Here is a 20,360-nt window from a genome sequence, read left to right as displayed (position 1 = left end):
TCTTGGAGGAATAAACCAAGTCCTCCCACTCAAGGCCCAAATGGCATCAGCTAGGTGGTGCAGACTCTTTCCTTCTTTTCAGTAATGGTCATCATGACACAGAGGATTACATGGGCTACAGGTTAATGCTCTGCCATACCATAATATACTCCTCCACAAACAGTCTATAACCAAATGCCAAAGATGTTGCCAAGTTAGGATATAGAACCCTGGACTGCAAGCACTTTGTTTAGTCATTCAGTAGGAGCACATAATACCTGTCAGCATATTCCCTAAAACTTTTTTAAAATACTTTCAGTGTTCTTATCTACAGAGAGTTTTGGTACATCTAATCATATAGTCTATTCACGTTAATCCATCATAATTCTGTGAGTGTGAAAGTCCTTCGTGACTATGTAGCTACCAGGGGCTGACCCAGGCATCACAGGTTCCTTAACTGCAATCTCAAAAGCAGAAGCAACCAAATTAAATAATCCCACTATCTGCCCCTGGAGAGAATAGGACAGGAAGGGGAAATTAATTTAGAATGGCTCCAGACTGGTGAAGCACAAGGCAGATCCTCACCAGAACCAGTGTCTGCAGACCTCTGCAATGCCAACAGAGTCTCAAGGAACTCATGTTCTATGCCTGATTAACAGAAACGTTTTGTGGTTGCTCCTTCTTTCTGGCTTTCCTTTGCTGTAAGTCAAAAAGAACTATTGTGCAAGAACTTAGTATAACAGTAGCTGTCCTATTTTTCACTGTTGAACTATTACAATACTGATGGGTTATCTCACCAAGGTAAGCTGATGCCCAACCTGCATACCAAAGCCAAAACAATCCATGTGGTTATATGGCTTATTTGTATGACCAAAGTCTGTTGGTGTAAGAGTACATAAATGGACATATCAGTATACAATCCTCAGATTGTCCTGAGCCTTGAGACCTAGAGACACCTGAGGAAAAGGTATAAAATCAAAATAAGGTCAACTAAGTGGAGGGAAACAGGATGGAGGATGGAATGAAATACTGTGACAGTAATTAGCGCAACTACTGTTAAAGTAAGCTCTTACACAACTGTACGATACCCTTCTTAGATCAACGTTACAGTATTCCAGTACTGATGGGTGATTCCCAAAGCTTATCAAATAGAAAGGGTAGACAGACCAGAGATGGGGGAGTTGTCTACAAATCCTGAAAGCACCAATCTAGCAAATTATGTTCTAGAGCTAGAGAAATTATCTATTCTGTTGTATTTTGTGAAGATATGAACAGATGACTATGTCACTGCTTCTATAATACCCTGGAATTAATTCCCTTGCAAACAGTCCCAGAAAAAGAAGAGACTGCTCTGGTAGACTGAGACCTAAAAGAAGAAGATAAAGACTTATCATTATGACAGTAATAAAAAGGAATGGATTTCGAGATCCAATTAGTTAGTCTGCTTGAAGATTAGGTTGCTCACCTTGCTTCCTGGAAGGAAACAAAAAGTTGGTCAGTCTTCCTAATGTCTTGTGTTCTGAGGAGTAGCAAAGAAATTAGGTAAATTAATAACTTGAGAGACAACTCATTAACCACTTTGGGCATGAAGGAAGGGTTAACCCTAAGAGACACTCTATTCTTATGGAAAATAAGGTAAGCAGGTGAGGCCATAAGACCTTGAAGCTCAGAAACTCTTCTGGCAGAAGTAAGGGCTACTAGCAAAATAGTTTTCCAAAAAGAGAACTTCAGAGTTGCCGAAGCTGCTATCTCAAAAGGAGGCTCAGAAAAATTTTACAAGACAAAGTTGAGATCTCAGGGAGAGGGAATAGTCCTCCTATGAGGATTCAAATAATAGATGCTTTTGGGAAACCACTTAACCTCAATTTTATAAAGCAATGAAGGATTACAGCAAACATTCAGAAATAACATAAAAATGTACCTTGATAGAAGAGTAGGCTTGGCCAGCTTTTAAGAGCTTGCACAAGTAGGAAGAATGATAGGAATCCCTGTTTAGATGGGATTCTCATTCTTTTTATGACAACAGGCAGAAAATCTTTTGCATTTGGAGATATAAGACCTGCTAGTCTAGTGGCCCCCTGAATAACCTGGATCACGTCCCCAGAAAGCTGGTGTCTGAAAAGGATTAGAATTCAATCATCCACAGTGACATCTGAATGACTAGTCAAATCCAATGACATGGTGGGTTTTCTATGATGGGTGCATGTCCAGATCAGCTAGGACAACTTTGTCTCTTGCTCTAAAGTTCTTAGGTCTGAACCTCCTAACAAATATCACATAACCTGTCATCATGATCTAAACCTAAGCAACATATGCACTTCTCATCACCATCTTTAAATGAAATTTGATATCTGACATTTGAAAGCACATTTGCACCTCCATGCATTGTCAGTTATAATCTCCACTTTATTATAGGGCAGTCACCACAAAGCTATCTGCAAATTTAAACACATATAAAAGAAGCAGGCAAAACTTCTGTGAAGACAAAACAGAACTGAGGGATCACCAATTGGGTACAGTCATGGCTTTGAAGCTAGTATATACTCTTTCACTGGCAAATGGTTCACTGTGCATTCAGCAAACACAGCAAAAAAGAAGTGAAGATTGCTGGACAGATGCCACCTTTCTACCAAGTACATGAGAATGTCCAAGGTGAGAGGTGATGTCACCCTGGCTGAGAGGGTGGATGTGCTCACCTCAAAAAATCTAGCCAGACATTGAACCTCAGCCTGTGGCATGGTCCTCTAAGGTTATGGTTGTAACAGTGGTCTACACAAAAACATCTAGTGAACGGTATACTGATTACCTGTGCGGGTTGCTAACTTTTAATTGAAGCATTGTAGGTCAAGCTGCAGTACACTGTGCACAAGCAGTCAAACATCCTTGTCAGTGACCGATGAAGAAACCAACCACAAGAACATCAATATTAAAATATAAAATGGCAACAAGGTGGCATCAGAGAGCACATACTACACAAATACTTTCAAAGCTGTTGGTAGCCTTCTGCTTGCTAGTTTAATGGTGTCAGTAGCAAACGTTAGAAACTGTAATCAGTTATTTGAATTCTGCACAGCTTTTTTATTTTGCCATTCACTGTAACCATGGACAATTTAATGATTGCAGTGGAAGAGAGGGAACTTTGTTCTTGTACTTCTACTGTGGGTACCGTGTTGCTGTACATTGTTGCGATATGCAGCTATTGTTGCTGCATTTATTTTTTACTTATTATTTTTTTATTACTCCATCAACATGAACTTACTTGTTTTCTATTACTTATTCCAGTTGCCAGTGAGGTGCTAGAGAAGGGATTCACTTTAGAAGATCGAATTCCCAAAATCTCGAACCTCATATGGTCGAGACCAAAAGATCGAGTTTTGGAAACTCGAACTTCTAAAATGAAACCCCCCCAAAAAAAAAAAAGTCAGAACATGTGCCCCCCACACCCCCCCTACTTAAATATACCAACTCCGAGGTCATGCTACAGTGGGGAAAAGGGAAATCTCCCATATCGCGCTGTATGCGGAAGCGCAAAATGGGAGATTTCCCACCTCCTGTCAACACCACAAAAAACATAAAAACATTACGTACACACAGAGCGTACAAGAAGCCTTGCCTCTGTGTGCATGTGACGTTTTAAGGTAAGTAAAGTGTTAATTTTTACAACTTTACATATTCGATTTACTGAAATGTCGATCATATGGTCTCGACCATATGACATTCGAGATTTGGTAATTCGATTATGTAAAGTGCTTCCGCTAGAGAAGTGCTTACCTGACTGTTCTTATTTACTATTAACCTGACATTCTTTCACTTGTTAACTTTAATGGTCAATCACTTGGAGCTACTTGTGAACAATGTACTGGAGTTCAACCTAATATGCATCAATCAAACATTAAGTTGCCTACCTGTACATTAAAGCTGATCAACATAAGTAGAAATAAGCTCCTCCAAACCCTGACTGTATCACAAAGAATTTATTAAACAGATTCAGAACAAGCCCCTCTATCACAAACATGGCTACTGCCTTTACTCCTAAGTGAACATCATGAGCTGGGCTCTAAATTTAAAACTAATAAGTAAAATATACACAAAACAACATCGCCTAATATGGCTCCTTTGATTATTACACTCTTTGGACACATAAGCCTATTAGGAAAAGAAGACAGTGCTCACAGTTTTGTTTACAGCTGCTTGTTGATATTTGGCAATCCTTCCAAAAACTTAAGTTTCTCTTTAGGTACAGGTTTTCTGTTTCCCTGTCAGTCATACAACTACATCCTGGGCTATAATAAAGACCTTTATGATTCCATGTGTAGAGCTTTGAAAGAGCAACATTGTGGGTAAAAGAACTTAATAGCTGTGGATGTTAACAAACATGCCATGATCAACAGTGAGTGCTTTCAGTATTTGAAAATCAAAGACAAATTAACTTAAAAAACTACAGCGATCAGTTACAATAAACCAAAACAAAAATATAAAGAAAATGGTTGCTCAGGGGAAGATAAAATGAAAATGAAAAATGTCTAGATTTTCAGATATTCATATAAAAGTATGTACTTTAACTCTGGTGGATGTTTCTGCTGTGGGTTGCTACCAGCTGAAAAATTATGATTCAGCTTCCATTGAGATACAGTCTTCCTAATGATTTGAAATGCAGTGTAGCTATTACAGATAGGATTGTTTTCTGTTTCTTTTACTACCTTGAAATTCATGTTTCACCTTTGAAAGAAATATGACTTTTCATAGCTAAACTGATTTTTCTTATAGAAATGTTAACTGCTAAAGGATTGAGCCTACAATTAATTTGTATGCACTTCTTAAGCAAAAGGCATATTTGCTTCTTGTCAGTGGAAACCTAGGAGTTGGTTAAGTAAATTCCTCAGTGTCACAAATTATAACTGGACAATGAGGAACTCACACCTAGGTATATAAGACAGCTGACAAGTAGCTCTCAGCCCTAAACCTGTCTGCTACTAGACTTGCCCAAAAATTGACAAATGTTTCTTTCTAACCTTACAAGACTGCAAGCCATATGACCTAGAAAAAATATCTGTAGCACCAATTAAATTAAGTTGAGATATTGCAACATTATTTCTGAGTGATACAGATACTTTTCTAACAACATGCATCACTTACACCATCAGGTTTACCTGTAAGTGATATTCTGGCAATTTCCATAAAGCTTCAAATAAATCAGAATAGTAATGCAGGATACCACTGCCATGGCTTTCTACATTATCTTAAGTGTATAAATGACTGTGTGAGTGACTCTTTGCAGATACAGTCGTGAGTTTTACACTGTGAATTATTTTTTTCATTTTTGTACTGGAATGATATTCGTTTCTGATCCAGTTCTGATGGCTTATGACAATAATTGTTTAATAATATGCATAACCCCCTCTTTAGAGCTAAAAAAGCTCTAAAAGTGTCTTCTGACAAGATATACTTTGCACCAATATCTAATTTAAAGTCAACATGTTTGAAAGGAAATATAAATTTAATGGAGGCAATCTCCTTTACACACCTGCCTCACAACCACTTCCAGCCTTCACAGTATCAATTATTTTCAAGTCAATACAGTTCAATTTCAAATTTATGTTAAACAACATGCACATTTGTTTTAAAATATGTGGCTTTGCTTTAATACATTTTCACAAAATATCTTTTTCTTGCAGCTTTTGCAAACTTGATTAAGAGCTGGGTAAAGCTTCCTGTTATGCTTACAGTCACACTTACTGCAAACCTGGGTTATAAAAAGATGTTTTGTCCAGGCTCCAATTTGATTCCTTTCACCTTTACATATACTTCTTTTCCCATTAGAAATAAAACATATCATGCCTTTATTTCTCAATACTGCCTTTTTATCTAACCTGAATTTCATTTTACACACACCTTTTTATCAATTATTTTACCTGTGTATAATTTTTACTTGTTCTGTGTATTTCCACAGCTTTAAGTGTCTTTCTTAAAAAGTCTGCCCTTGTTTCCCCCTTTATTATAGCACAATTTATTCTATTGCTTATAAGTCAAACATACAGCATACTAAACCCCAGAAGTTTGCTCTTTTCTTCAGGACAGCAATATGTATGAACAGTCTCTTTAGAAATACTGTGTTCTCAAAAAAAACAAATGTGTAACTCATGCCAAATTACTTCTGGTTTGGCAACAATTACTAAATTTATCAATAAGTGCTGATATACCTGCTTTAGTCCCATCAAGAAAATTTAAAAAATAAATATTTTTATGTCTTCCTCCTCCATCAGCATGTAAGAATATTGCACAATGGACTTCAGATGTGTTCACCTAATCCACTTAAATTGAAAAATAGATCAAACATCTATATCCACAGCTTCCAGTTTTCAGACTGGTTTCTTTTTTGCAGTACAAGTGTTTCCACTGGGAATCATACTTTTGTAGTTCCAGATCGGAATCTGTTTACAACAAACATGTTGTTTTATTTCTGAAACTATGGCATGTCATGTCAGGAGGCTTAATAAACAGCATACAGATAGCAGTTGTAGCCAAAATTTCATAAGGACTATAATGCAAATTGAATTCTTTGGCCATGCTAATCACTGTAGCTACCTTATTAATATATAAACCTACATGGCACCTTAGTATTGGAAGGGAGTTTTCTCATAAGCCAAAAAATTTAAAGACTTGTGGTTGACATATCAGGCTATGGTAGAGTGCATACGGATCAGGTGGTTTAGACACAATATGTCTGAGATAAGGAACGCTCTATTTCCCTTTCATCCTTTCTACTTTTATCCCTTACCTGTATTTCCTGGGTGGTGTTTTTAACGGAGAGGTTTTGGGAGCATTTCTACTGCATGAAGTTGAGGGTGAGTTTGAAGTTACATTTGTGGTTTGATTTTTGTGTTTTCCCAATTATTATTTGAAGTACATAAATGTTAGCAATAAAGGCAAAGAAACGTAAATTAGGAAGCCACAGATCACTGGAGTGTTTCATCAAGAACCAAACTTATGGTCTTTCAGTATTGTGCCACCATTTGTTTCATAGTAAGCCAAATTCAAAGGCAGGTGCAACCTGACATTTAGGTAAGGGCTTGGTCTTCAGTCAAACTGAAAATGCAGGTGTTTTGAAACAAAGCTGGCCATAGCCCTCCTTTCTAAATCTGCCATAGACTAACACTGAAGTAATGCAACTCACCACTTGGCTGGTGCAAATGTTTCACTGTTCTGTTGACTAATGGGTGAATGCATAATAAATGAGCACATAAATGGAAATAAATGGTAATGAATCTGCTTTGGATATGTGATGCTACTAACTGTTAGTTACCTACAAAAGAATGTCAGAATCTTAAGATGTGAAAAAGATGGCCAGTGTTCTTTGTCAGATAATGTATTCAAAACCAGGTGTAAATAAATTTTTGTTCTCTTTGTTTTTATATACTTGCAATACTTCCAATGTTTCTCTTCCTTTTTGGTATACTCTCACCACATTTGTCCACTTTATTTTGCTTTCCTTTAAAGTCTGGTGGCAACCTCTTGAAAGCCACCTTGTGAGATAAATCTGTTTTAACAAAAAATGACAACCAATAAAGCAGACATCTTTTCTTCTTGTAATACAAGCATCATGAAGTTCGAAAACAATACGAATAATTGCAATAAGAAAAACAATAAGTTAATATCTGGATGCACTAGGACACTTTTCCTTTAGTCATGATCTTTCTGTAAGGCTTACAGTAAACCACTATTAAAGTGCTGTAATTTTAATAAGGATTACTGCAGAGCTGCAACCCACTTATATCTATATGGAAATGAATAGTCTGAGATCAAAAGTACAGTTTTGTACCTACCATAAATGTAGATGTCCGATAGATATGCAACTGCAGTCATAACATATGGGTTGTCCTGCCTGAGGCAGCCCTCGGTCGGCCGGATTCCAAAGTCTGGGTCCGACGTCAGCTGATGTCGCATTTCTCTCCGACGTCAGAGCGGCTGGAGTACAAAAGCATCAGCCGACGCCATTTTCTTCAGTGTTTCTTGCCCCAGATGCCAGGTGCCCTCCAAGGAAGGCTGTAATCAAATTGGAAGACAAAAACAGGATTCCAGACAAATAAGTAAGCAATAAACAGATACACCATAACAGATATCCCCAGCTAAGAGAAACAGGGATAGGAGTGGACCCTAGGCATAGAGGGGTATGGAGGGAGGGAAAATCCGACTGCAGTTGCATATCTATCGGACATCTACATTTATGGTAGGTACAAAACTGTACTATGTCCTTCAAGAATGCAACTGCAGTCATAATATATGGGTAGAATACCATAGCTTAGCTGGGGGAGGAGGAATGCTCTAGGAAAAAGATGGTGTGGCAATCAAACCTTGCAGGACTGCCGAGGCAAAGCCTGCTCTGGATCTGGAGTATAGAGGGAGATTGTAGTGTTTGGAGAATGTATGCATGGAGCTCCATGTAGCAGCTTCTAGAATGTCCTTTGTAGGCACCCCTCTTAAGAATGCTGTAGAGGTGGCTGTAGCTCTGGTGGAATGTGGTCTGACATTGGCTGGAACAGTCTTCCCATGAAAGGAATAACAGAATCTGATGCAATGTCCAATCCATTTTGAAATAGTCTGTTTTGAAATTGCTTTTCCTTGGACTGCAGGGGCGTAAGCTACAAAAAGTTGTTCAGACTTCCTACTGGTCTTGGTTCTGTCCAGGTAGTATCGAAGTTGTCTGTGAATGTCCAAGGTATGTAACAGTCTTTCCCCTTTGTTCTCAGGATTGGGGAAGAAAGCAGGCAGATGAATAGCTTGATTTAAAGAAACCCTAGATACCACCTTTGGCATAAAAGTAGGGTTGGTCCTTAATGAGACCCTGTCTCTGTGAAAGATTATGAGCGGTGGTATTGCCATTAGGGCCTGTAGTTCCGAAACCCTTCTTGCTGAGGTAATTGCCAACAGGAAAGCTGTCTTCCATGAGAGAAATTGTAAGTTGACTGAAGCTGCTGGCTCAAATGGAGGTAGAGTCAGTTTTTCTAGGACAAAGTTGAGGTCCCAGGCTGGCACTGGAGCCTTTCTTGGTGGCTTAATGTTCTTGATTCCCCTGAGGAATTGCCTTAACAAAGGATGTGAAAAGACAGGCGGATCAGTGTTATATCTAGCTGAAATAGCTGAAGCATGTATCTTTATGGAAGAATATGAGAGTCCATTCTGTAGCATATCTGCCAAATATTCCAAGATGAGTGGGATGTTCAATAATGATGCATCATGTCCCTTGCTGGTATTCCAAATGCTGAATCTCTTCCATTTTGCTAAGTAAACCTTTCTGGTGGATGGTCTTCGAGCCTCTGTTAATATCCGCTGAACTTCCTTGGAGAGAGATAGATTGAGGTTATTCATGGGATCTCCCAGGCTGTTAGCTGCAGTGTCTGAAGGTTTGGATGCACTGTTTTGAAGTTGTGTTGAGTCAAAAGTAGGGGCCATTGGGGAAGGGCCCACTTCTTGGTGTGACATATGCTCCGTAGTAGTAGATACCAGTGTTGTCTTGGCCAGTCTGGAACTATCAGGATCCCCTTGGGTCTCTCTGCTTTGATCTTTAGTAATACTGAGGTCATCAGTGGCAGAGGTGGGAATGCATAGATTTTTAGGAAGTTCCAGTTGAATGAGAGAGCATCTATTTTCCAAGCTTGTGGATGGTATGTCCTTGAGCAGAATTTTTGTAGATGATGGTTGAGGTGAGAGGCAAATAGGTCTACTTCTGGCCTGCCCCATGTCGAAGTGAGTTGTGTGAAGATCTTCGGATGTAACCTCCACTCGTGTGGATCTGTGAAATTCCTGCTTAGGCTGTCCGCCAGCACATTGTCTTTGCCTGGAACAAACTGGGATTGTAACTGTATGTTTAGGCTCAGTGATTTTTCCCAAAGATTCATTGTCAGTCTGCAAAGGGGATAAGAATGGATGCCCCCTTGCTTGTTTATGTACCACATCACAGTGGTGTTGTCTGTCCATATCAGTAAATGGCCTTGCTGAAGTTGTTGTCGAAAGGCCTCGATGGCATGCATTACTGCCAGAATTTCCTTTTGGTTTATATGCAGATGTGTTTCCTTTGGAGACCATTGTCCTTGTATACATCTGCCTTCCATGTGCACCCCCCATCCAAGGTCTGAGGCATCTGTGGTCATGGTCTGTGTTATCTGTGGTTTTTTGAATGACATACCTGTGTTTGCCTGGCTTACCGAGGCCCACCATAGGAATTCCTTTTGTAGGCATGGAATGAGCGGTATGGTTGCCTCTAAGTTGTTGCTGTGCTGAGACCATAGGCTTTTTAGGTACCATTGAAGCTTTCTCATGTGTAGTCTTGCTAATGGAACCAGGAGAATGCAGGATGCCATGTAACCCAGGGCCTGTAGGAATCTCCTTGCAGTCATCTGGGTGAGTTTTGCCAAACCTTTGAAATAATGAGTTAACTTCTATTGCTTGTCTTCTGTCAGGTAAGCCATTTGAGAGGCTGTGTCTAGTTTGGCTCCTAAGAAGGTTATTTGCTGGGATGGTTGAAGTCTTGACTTTTGGAAGTTGACTGTGTATCCCAGAGCCTGAAGTAATCGTATGACATAGTTCAAGTTTTTTGTCAACATCAATTTGTCGTCCGCTTGTATGAGGCAGTCGTCCAGGTATGGGTAAATTTGGATCCCCTGGAGCCTGCAATGAGCAATTACTGAAGCCAGGCATTTTGTGAATACTCTGGGTGCAGTAGATAAGCCAAATGGCAATGCTGAGAATTGATAATGCTCTGGCCCTGCAAGAAATCTGAGGTATCTTCTGCAACTGTGTCTGATAGGGACATGCAGGTATGCCTCCTTGAGGTCCAGAGTAATCAGCCAAGACCCCTTGCCCAGCATGGGAAGGAGTTGCTGTAGAGTCAGCATTTTGAACTTTGGTACTATGAGAAAGGTGTTTAATGCGGACAAATCCAGTATTGGTCTCCATTGAGTTTCTTTTCTTGGAACAAGGAACAGTCTTGAGTAAAACCCATGGCCTTGTTCTTGTTGTGGAACTCTTTCTATTGCCTTTATCCGAGCCAGCAGAGAAATTTGCTTGATAGCCTCTGCCCTCTGGTTTTGTGGTAGGTTTGGCATGCCTTGTTTTCTTGGTAAGGTATGAAAATGGAACCTGTAACCTTGGTCTATAATGTCCAAAATCCATTTGTCCTTTGTCAATCTGTGCCAATTGTCTGAAAACAGAGATAATTTTCCTCAAGGGAGCTTCTATTTGTTCCTTGGTAGGCGGAAGTAGAGGAAAATCATTGAGATTGTGGCTGTGGGGCAGGGGAAACCCCTGTGTCACTTCTTTGGTTTGCTGGCTGCCATTGTCGTCCCCTGTAAGGACCTCTGTATTGTCCTCTTCCTCGGCCACGTCTGTTTTTACCCCTTTGAAATTTTTCAGGATTAGGGAAGGACCAGTTTTTTGAAGGCCAATTCCTACTGAATCTGGGGGGCTGAACCTGGAGGAAATCTTTAACCGTCTGAACTGATTTTGCTTTTTCCTCGATGGACTTTAAAACATCTTTAGCATTAGCACCAAAAAGCTTGTCCTTTTCCAAGGGTGCATCCAGAAGTTTTGCCTTAACATGATCTGGTAGAGGTTGTTCTTTTAACCATGCATGTCTACGAATTACTGCCCCTGTCATAGCTGCCCTACATGAAGCTTCCAGTGCATCATATCCACACTGCAGGAAGTGATTGCTGACTTGCTGAGAGTTATGTACAGCTTCCTGCAAAGACTTCCTGTCTAAAGGATCAGGAGAGGCCAATGTTTTCTGTAAATCTTCTAACAGGAAATCCTGATATTGTAACATATGAAAAAGGCAATTCAAAACTCTCATAGATAAAGTAGTGGAGGTGTAGACCTTTTTCCCCCATCTCTCTAAAGACCTAGCTTCCCTGTTGGAAGGCAAGGGATTTTTAGAGGTGGAAGCTGAAACACATTTAGGTCCCTGAGAAATAGTTTCCAAATCAACAGTATGGGCCCTGAATAAATGGGAATGTGTTTCTGGGACCCTGTAATACCTGTCTGGCTTGGCTGGAGCAGGAGGAAGAGAATCAGGGGTAACACTGGAGTCAGAATATAAATCATCCAAAACATCAAGCACAGGAGGAATAGCTAAGGGCCTGTGCTGGGGCTTTTTAAGGAAAGTTCGAAGGCGGTTTCTGGAATCAGAATATTCCTGGCCTTGCCACTTGAAATGTTCCCTCATGGTATGCAGAACTTCCCCAAAGGAAATATCCTCAGGAGGGGAGGCCGAGGGGATGGAATCCTCTGCATCCGAGTCCTCATAGGTCTGGAAGAGCTCTTCCTGGCCATCGGAGTGGACAGAGTCCTCAGAATCTTCATCTGAAGGGATAGGGTCAGAGGGTTCAACCCGGGGCCTCTTATCAGAAGGAGGCTGGGATCCTCTCTCAGGATGGGCCTGTGAACCTCTAATCATAGAAATTAAGTCTGCGGCCATAGTCATGATTTATGTCTCTGGAGTAGGCTGAGGTAAGGCTTTAGCAGTAAGGTGCTTGGTCTTGCTGGCTGCCTTAGCCCGAGTATAGGCCTTAATAGACATGGCCATAGGAGGCCTGGCAGCTCCACGTGCAGGAGTGACCTTATCTACAGCAATGGTCTCGGGCATTTCCTCGGTTTCAGTATCCGGAGGAAAATCTATAACTGGCGTCGGAGTGGTATCCGGTATCGGAGTCGTCGGTAATGTGGTGTCTTTGGTTCGGAGCGGTGGAATAACCGTCTCAGGGGGAACCGGAGCACTCGTGGTAGGTTTTGGCATGGAGTCGGTGGTAGACGTGGGCCGAGGATGTCGGTCCCGGTCCTTTCGTTTCTTGGGAGTTTGCGATGTCGGAAGTTCCGACGGCATTGTATAAGCAAATTTTTCGCCGAAAAAATCTTCAGCGAACTCCGCCCGGCACCTGAGAGTGCGCTTATTGAAGCGAGCACAGGCGACACAGGCTGAGATGTCGTGGTCTGGGCCAAGGCAAGGAAGACAGTAAGAGTGGAAATCCTTATGAGGTATTTGTTTACCACAAGAAAGACAATTGTTAACTTTTTCAGTAATTTCTGACATCGGCTGAGGCAAGAAAAGGTCCCCAACGGGGTACTTAGCTTTTTTGATGACTTCGGAATCGAAGAATACAGGAGCTGACTGACCGGCACTTGCGAACTGCTTCTGCTTCGGGCACCGTGCGGCAAGAAAAACTGAAGAAAATGGCTTCGGCTGATGCTTTTGTACTCCAGCCGCTCTGACGTCGGAGAGAAATGCGACATCAGCCGACGTCGGACCCAGACTTTGGAATCCGGCCGACCGAGGGCTGCCTGAGGCAGGACAACCCATATGCTATGACTGCAGTTGCATTCTTGAAGGACATCTTTGTAAAACCTCTAACATAAATAAACAAGGTACCTGCTGCACTCATGAAGGGCCAGGCTAACTGTCAGAGCCATACAAATCAACCGTTCATAATTTTATAGAATATTCCTGTTTTGCCTCATATTTTGTCCTGTCCCTTGTAAAAAAATGTTGACTTTCTTGTAAATCACTGAAGAATGTAGTCAGTCAGTAATGCTAGATAACATAATTTCATATTCTTTATTGCTCAGAAAATGCATGTTGATGCAAAACCTGTTGTTTTATTAACTTTTTAAGTTAATCAGACAACTATTTAAAAATTGTCCCTACTTTTGACTCTTTGTCTCCCACTGGTTTGGCTTGTTGCAGAATTCTTGAGGAAAGATGAGACATATGGTCAGAACAAGTACCATTAACAGTAAGAGAAAAAACAATTTCAGTTTGCAAAACAAGCAGAAATTAATCCAAAACATACTTCTTACAAGCCTTCTCACATTCTGCAGAGGTCAAGGACTGCAAACTACTCTTCTTCAATTGGCAGAAAGAGGAAGCAGAAGAATTGTGCAACTCGGCTAAAGTGATAAAGTTTCAAGTTATTTTCTTTATGGCAATGGTCCAGAATGGAGGTGCAGCAAATTGCTAAACTTATGTGTGACTCACATAGGTCCCAGGATAAAGAAATAACTACAGAAAAATGCAAGTCCGCTCACCGTGTTGTAATTATAGAGGTCAGTACCTTCTTACTAATATTCACAACACACAAAAGGTGCCTCTAGTCATACAGAAAAGACAACCATTAATACAATCTCAAAATGTAAATGGAAGCCAAAGGAGTGTATGCATCATGTTTGTTATACACCAGCATGTTATTCAGCAACATAAAAGAAAGCAAGTGTGGGTATGGACATTGGGGAAAGGAAACAATTCTGCCCCTGTCAATGGAGTGTGGGTTCTGTATGCCCCAGAACAGAGTGATGCTTGCCAAATTTCAGTAGGGTCCCATAAGCTATTAGGGCAGAAAATCTGCACTGGCTCTGGCTGTGTACCTACTACCCTTGGGGCCACAGTGCTGAGAGGCAAAGTTGTGGAACAGGGCCCATTTTTCAACATTACAGCTGAAGACTGTTAGGAGTGAGACTTGCATCCTGCAGGAAACCTTGCAGAGGGATCTGTTACGTACACTAATAGTAGAAGCCTTATGCTACAGAAAGCCTCAGTCCCCTTGATGCAGATTGACTGGGATCCCCGACTTCCAGAATTCTTGCAGGGATTTTTTTTCTCATATATATATATATATATATATATATATATATTTATATATATTTATATATATATAAATATATATATATATATATATATATATATATATGGGTCTACCTGAAAACACTGAACGCTGACAACGCTGACAACGAGCTAACCGACACCGGAAGATCGACAACGGAGATGACCGACAATTGAATATGCCGATGCTGAGAACACCGACATGTTAAGGTAAGTGTGTGATAGTGACAGACTTTAAGGTTGGGGCAGGTTAAGTGAGTTAGGGTTAGGATGCGGGTAAGGTAAGTGTGCGATAGTGACAGACTTTAGGGTTAGGGGTGGGTTAAGTAAGTTAGGGTTAGGACACGGGTTAGGTGAGTGCACGATAGTGACGGACCTTAGGGTTAGGGTTTGGGTTTGGGTTAAGGTTAGTGCATAGATAGTTGGGTATGTAAGGTTTAGTGCAGGATTGTAAGGTTTTTGGTGTGCTTGTGTTGTGTGTGTGATTTACGGAAAAGGTATTTGTTTTGTTTTGTTGATTGTCGGGATTGTAGTTTGTCGGGCGTGTGAAGTTTCGTGTTTGTGAACTTTCGGTTTTGTGGTGTCGGTTATCTCGTTGTCGGTGTTTTTGCATGTTGGTGTTTTCAGGTAGACCCATATATATATATATATATATATATATATATATATATATATATAGTAAACAGCACTAACAAGAAATTGTGTAGAAGTCTCCTGTCATGCATTCTATTTAAAAACCCTGTTCCGCAGGGTGTCTTATAATGGTTCTTGTCATTCTCGGTCAGAGGGAGTTCTGGATTACAAGAAGCCTTGGGTAGGTACTCTATCATAAATATTTACTGGGAAATGCTGTCCTGCAAAAAGCTTTGCAGACATCTCTCGCCATAAATATTAACTACTAATCCTGTCATACAGGAAGCATTGAATCCATTTACCCACAGTAAATGAAAGCTCTGTGCAGCCTTGATTATGTCCCTGTCACCCATATTAAGGAACCTCTGGCCTGCAGAAAAGCTTGCAGAAACCTCATGCTACCCAAACTGACTTCAAAATGTATCTTTCAGGAAATCTTGTAAGTTGTAAGTATCTCCAGTCACATATTCAAAACTGGCAGCCTTGTTAAGCAGAAAAGCTTAGAGAGAGATGTTCAACCACCCATACTTACTGGGACCACTTCCTTCAGGGGTTGGAGATGGTCTCTTGTCACACATACTAACTGGGAGGTTTTCCTAGTGTGCACCTTCCTTATAACAAGCACTGACAGCATCCTCACCTTGTCACTTCCTTCATGGGCTGGAGATGGTCTCTTGTCACATATACTAATTGGGAGGTTTTTCTAGTGTGCAGATTCCTTATAACAAGCAATGCCAGCATCCTCACCTTGTCACTTCCTTCAGGGGCTGGAGATGGTCTCTTGTCACACGTACTAACTGGGAGGGTTTCCTAATATGCACCTTCATTATAACAAGCACTGACAGCACCCTCACCTTGTGCATTCCCTGCAAAACCACAACACAACAGGCTACCTGGCACTTACTGCATTTTGTTTTGCCCTTTTGCCTGTTACAGGAAAACAAAGCTCCATGTGAAAAGAAACATTTGCTGGAAATAAGCAGCCTATCACTGTTTCTACTGTTACTATGGAAACTTACAGCACTTGCTGCAGGGCTGAGGTACGAAGGTGATCTGGACACAGAACAGCTGCAGATGAACAACAGCTATTGTTCGTTTCAGAAAGAGTCTAACTTCTACTACAGCCGTGCCTAAAAGGGCTGTAATATATCCACTCCAACAGCAGCTGTAACACTCAAGCAGTTCTGACACACGGTGAACCTGCCCGGTGGAAAACTTACATGAATGTGCACTTCCTAAAATAAAGCCTCCTTCAGTGATACTTCCTTTCATACATTTATTTGAACTTATTCTCTGCTCTGGAAGATGCGTAGCACCGACGTGGTGTTTATTCTACCCCTGCCAAACACTCCACTCCCTAAACACTGTTTCACTGAGGTCAGTGTGCTGCTGAAAGGGTTAAAGTGTTACCAGCTCAGTATGGCATTCATGTCACATCATTATGCACTGTGCATGCACTTCCATAATATTGTCTCTCTGTGAATCACATAGCTGTCATAAAAATGAGATTCCCTCTACGATGGCTTTGGTATGCCCAATAGAGATCATCCCAGAATCCTAACCAGAGGGCTAAGTGGAAGTGTACTATAAATAATTACATATTTAATGAAACACTAATATAAATAATTACTTATTTAATGAAACATTCCTGATGTAGGGCTTATTTCCATATGAATGCATACACTGTCTGTTACTTAAAGAAAGTAAGGACCAATGTCTGTGCATAGTGTTAAATTTTGATATTTGTATACTTTTCCTTACACACACACTCTGGTCCCAAGTTTCCTTTTCTTTTATTTATTAGCATGTCCTACTCATATTATTGCCCTTACTTGGCTTCCATTCTTTAACGTTGATGTGAACACTGGAGGATGGTGGGTTAAGGGCCATGTTATCTCTTGAGCATGGCTTCAGAATACTTTAGAGTACATTCAACCCATTTCAGAGTCAGTAGGTAGCTCCTTTAGTCTGATCTTAAATGCTAATTATCCATGGATAGGTACAGGACAGTTATGGGACACATACTCTCCAATCCCTTTCTGAACACAATAGGACCAAAATGACAGATATGCAGTCTTTTGCCACTATGCACTGAGCTATCTTCATTACTACTGCTCATACAGCTTAAATATAAAACCCGTCCATTTCCACCCCTCCACTTCAGTTACTTTCATAAGCACCAAACACATATACTAAAGAAAATGTTATGCCTGTCTGACATCAAATTTTACTGCCTTGAAAAGGATATTTTTCAATTACGTATACTAAAGAAAATGTTATATCTGAATGACATCAATTTTTTCTGCCCTGAAAAGGGTATTTTTCAATTTATTAAAATTCTACCAAGCTAGAAAGACTTGAAAACTTCTAAAATGTATTTATTTAATATGGTAAACGAACTGGGCCAGTTTGGGCTATTTTCAGTCAAGACATGGCCCACTTGTTGATGTAATACAAAAAAGGCATATATAGAGCACAAAAGAAATAAAAAATAACAATAAAAATCATGAGAACTCAGGAATAAACAGAAAAACAAAAGCATAATGTAATACAAGATTAAACACTACACTAACAATCATAATACAACAAAGAGGAGTAGAAAAAAGACTAAAAGTAAATAAACTACATGTTTATAAAATAAAATACCAATAAAACCAATACATGTTTCATCTATATGTGTACAAAACCATCCCTGATCTCCTATATCTCCAAAAAAAAAAAAAAAAAAAAAAAAAAAAAAATGATTCAAAACACTCAAACTAAAGACTTAAGTCTTCATGACATGCTGCAGGGACAGGGTTATTACTCAATGCTTCCCTCATCTTTGGAATAATTTTCTTTTACATACAAGGGAGAATGATAACTTGCTTAGTTTACTGAAAACAATGACGACTGAGTGAGTACCCATAACTACATTCCGCACCTTACTTGTTGACTTCATGTGTCCTAGGAAGGTGGGCATTGGCTAGCTGATTTTGGTCAATGGACTGACTCTGCCTTATAAACTCTAGTACAGAATGTATAGGGTTTGAGTTTATACTGGCCATCATTTAATACGCACAGGATACATTTCCTCAGCCTCCATTTGGAAGTTATATGAGTCTGATTATATTGGTTATGAGAAAATCTACTGGCAAAAAAGAAAATTAAAACAAAAATACAAAACAAATTAAAACTGTAAAAAATAATTCACAGACCACCATTCATGGCAATAAAACCCATAAAAATAATAAAAAAAATTGCCAAACATTTCTATATTCAATTTTCTTGTAAGTAATTTAAGTGAAGTTAATGTGTCAGTCACCGCTGATTTTTGTAATGGAACAAAACTAAACCCCTCTTTAGTGCATCTGTCTCTTTCTCACTTGATATTCTACAAATACATTAAATTAAGACTTCTACACTTATTTATGTCAGTACCTACAATTAGTGTAGAATTTGTATGCTTTACTACTTACACTGGGGACTGTGGTTATTGAAGTAACACACTCAGCAGTGGGTTATCCACTGGGTGCAATCTTTCAAATGATGGATCTCTGGCTGATTCCAGCTTTCTTTGTGTTTGCTGGAATGGGTAATCCATCCTCTGGAACACTCTTGTGTTCCAAAATCTTGATGGTGTGGGATTCCTACTCCACCTGCTTATGTAATATCCATTTTTTTGTGACAACTGACTATTGTATAATAATGAGAAGATACCTGCCTTCACAAAGGAAATCTTGGTCAGTCTGTAGGAGAGTTTTAAAAAATCCTCCACTTGTTCTGACCTCTGTTTGGTCACTGCCTTGTCAGTCAAGTCATTGACTGCCTCCAAAAAAGTTTCAAGTGACAGCTTACCTGCATAAGCTATTCGAAGACAAGACACAGGAGGTTAAAGGGGGAAGAAAGAGTGAATTTTCTACCCATCGCCAAGAGAAGTTAAACACTTTGGGGTAAGATTCAACTTTACACCGGATTCTTCAGCTACTAAAGATATAGTGACCAGTAAATGGAATATACAGGAGATCATGAGGTTAGCAGAGCAGTTGGTAAAGCCCAGTTTTTATAAAAAAGATTTGTCAAAATTTGAAGAATATCTTCAAGGAGGAGAATAAGGGCAAAGGAACACTAGGAATAAGGGTCACTTTTGCTTGTAACATGTGCAATCCGTGTACGTATATGTCTAACAGACCCTCTTTTTAATGTATCAGAACAGCGATAAGATATTCATCACTGAAATATTGTAACTATAACACAGATAGTATTGTATATCTTGCAGAATGTATAGCTTGTCAAACATTTTATACTGGTCGAGCTAACAAAAAAACTTAGTTCAGTGCTATATTAATACTATCATGCAATTGAAAAGGAACAGAGGATAGGATGAACATCTGCACTAAAAACACAGACAGGTACAACAGCGGAGGGAAGAGTATGATGAAGAGGAAGCCAGAAAGACTGACCAAGAGAACAAAGAAATGGCAGCTGCTGTTCAGTGGAAACAACTATAAAGGTCAGCACTTGGGCCACAACAGCTATGATGATGTTTCTCCTGAGACAGTGGACATGACAGCAATCAGGAAAAGGATCTGAGAGTGCTGACCACACCTGAACTGAGCTACCCTGAACAGTAGTTCTAGCGCATGGAATGATGGGGTGTATTCTCAGACAGACACACTACATAAGCAAAGAGGCACTGCTAAATTATATAAGGCTCTGGTCAAGTCACACCATGATACTTCATGTGGTTCTGGAGGACACAAAGACAGCTGGACATGAGACATTTGGAACATTCCAGAGGAAATCCCTACAAGGGTGAGGGGTGGAGGGGAAAGGGTAAGACAAAAGACTGGAAGACATGGTCTTCTTTTCAGTAAAGACAAGAAGAGGTAGTGGAATGCATTACATGCATTCCTAAGATGGCATCAGAGTGATGTTACGGAGCTGTCATGAACAGGATGGACAGAAGTAGGAAGGGGCAAAGACAACAGATTGCTGGAACTAATTAACTCTGTGGAAGTACTTCTTCATGAAGAGAGTTGTGGACCCATGGAATGGAGTTCCGTCCAGAATGACTGCTTGACAGGAAATCCATAAAGCATTCAAGAAGGCATGGAAGAGG

The 20,360-nt window shown here is 40.1% G+C and overlaps 1 protein-coding gene across 1 annotated transcript in view; it reads right to left on the bottom strand.

The window, feature by feature from the left end:
- The window catches only part of LOC122806875 (calcium/calmodulin-dependent protein kinase type 1-like), a 1,135,755-nt gene that overhangs the window by 407,645 nt on the left and 707,750 nt on the right, over positions 1-20,360 (bottom strand). The window lies entirely within an intron of this gene.

This window comes from Protopterus annectens, chromosome 7.part0 (assembly GCF_019279795.1).
Source record: "Protopterus annectens isolate FY-2018-M chromosome 7.part0, PAN1.0, whole genome shotgun sequence".
NCBI classification, from domain to species: domain Eukaryota; kingdom Metazoa; phylum Chordata; order Ceratodontiformes; family Protopteridae; genus Protopterus; species Protopterus annectens.
This window is presented reverse-complemented; position numbering and strand designations above follow the sequence as displayed.